The sequence below is a fragment of the Oncorhynchus keta genome, chromosome 26, assembly GCF_023373465.1.
Source record: "Oncorhynchus keta strain PuntledgeMale-10-30-2019 chromosome 26, Oket_V2, whole genome shotgun sequence".
Classification (NCBI taxonomy): Eukaryota; Metazoa; Chordata; class Actinopteri; order Salmoniformes; family Salmonidae; genus Oncorhynchus; species Oncorhynchus keta.
Window position 1 is genome coordinate 46,829,298 of NC_068446.1, and position 1,399 is coordinate 46,830,696.

The 1,399-nt window shown below is 39.5% G+C and overlaps 1 protein-coding gene across 1 annotated transcript in view; it reads left to right on the forward strand.

The window, feature by feature from the left end:
* The first annotated feature begins 299 nt into the window (after positions 1–299).
* megf11 (multiple EGF-like-domains 11) overlaps positions 300–1,399 on the forward strand; it is a 400,084-nt gene continuing 398,984 nt past the window's right edge. Inside the window, exon 1 of the mRNA XM_052481104.1 lies at positions 300–466. The gene's annotated coding sequence lies outside the window, so the exon portion shown is untranslated. The remainder of the gene's footprint in view (positions 467–1,399) is intronic.

The window sequence follows — 1,399 nt, forward strand, 5'->3', positions numbered from 1 at the left end:
AAAGAGGGAAAGAGGGAAGGTGGGGGGAAGAAAAGACAGGGAAGATGAGATGGATGGAGAGAGAGAGAACTTTTGTATGCTATGTCTCTGAAAACCTCATGATTCCATTATTAACCTTAGTAGTAGATGTCAAAACAATTGTAGGTCAAATGCTTTAGATTCGGGTTATTTTTTATAATACAGTCGTTGAACTTGAGTTTGAACTTACTTTGGCTCCTGGCTTCCACACGTCTTCAAGCTTTGGGAATATGGCAAATCTTTACTAACTCATTATTTGTTTCTCTCCCACAGGCCCAAGACCCAAGACCCATCACCTCTCCCTGTCTAGATCAGAGGAACATCGGAAACACCAGCCCATCTGTCGTGTGTCCCTGCCAACAGAGTCTCCCTGCAGCTTGTTCTCTCCACCACCCCGAGACTACAGGAAACATCCAGGGACAACGGTCACCACCACCGGTGATTTAAGGTGAGCTAGAGGCCTGAATGCCCCCCGCCCCCAGGCCAATACATCTGTTGCAGTTCCTTTTCTTCAAGTCCTGGTACACATAAAAAGCCCCATCTTACATGAAATAAACAATCTCTTTTCGATCCTATTAAGTCGAGAAAGATTGTTGTGTTGCTGTATGAGTCTCTACTAAAGCCATTCATTGAAATGACTTCAGAATAATACATTGGAATTGCTTACCAAGAAGACAGTGAATTTTATTCCGTGGCCAAGTTACATTTTTGACTTAAATCTGCTTGAAAATCTATGGTAAGACTTCAAAATGGTTGTCTGGCAATGATCAACAATCAACTTGACAGAGCTGGAAGAAGAATAATGGGCAAATATTGTACAATCCAGGTGTACAAAGCTTTTAGAGACTCACCCAGAAAGACTCACAGCTCTAATCACTGCTAAAGCTAGCATGTATTGATTGACACAGGGGTGTGAATACTTATGTAATATGAGATATTTCTATATTTCATTTTCAATACATTTGCAATTATTTCTAATAACATGTTTTCACTTTGTCATTATGGGGTATTGTGATGTCATTATGGGGTATTGTGATGTCATTATGGGGTATTGGGACTTCATTATGGGGCATTGTGATGTCATTATGGGGTATTGTGATGTCATTATGGGGTATTGTGATGTCATTATGGGCTATTGTGATGTCATTATGGGGTATCGTGTGTAGATGGAAGAGAACAAATACATATTTAACCATTTTTGAATTCAAGCCGTAACACAACAAATGTGGAATAAGTCAAGGGGTATGAATACTTTCCGAAGGCACTTGGAGTCAATGACTTAAAACTCTTTTCTTTTACTTTGCTTTCAATGGGAATTGAGTCATATCTTACAATGTAATACTGTCACAATCAATCAATTGACCTATTCACCTTCTGAAAA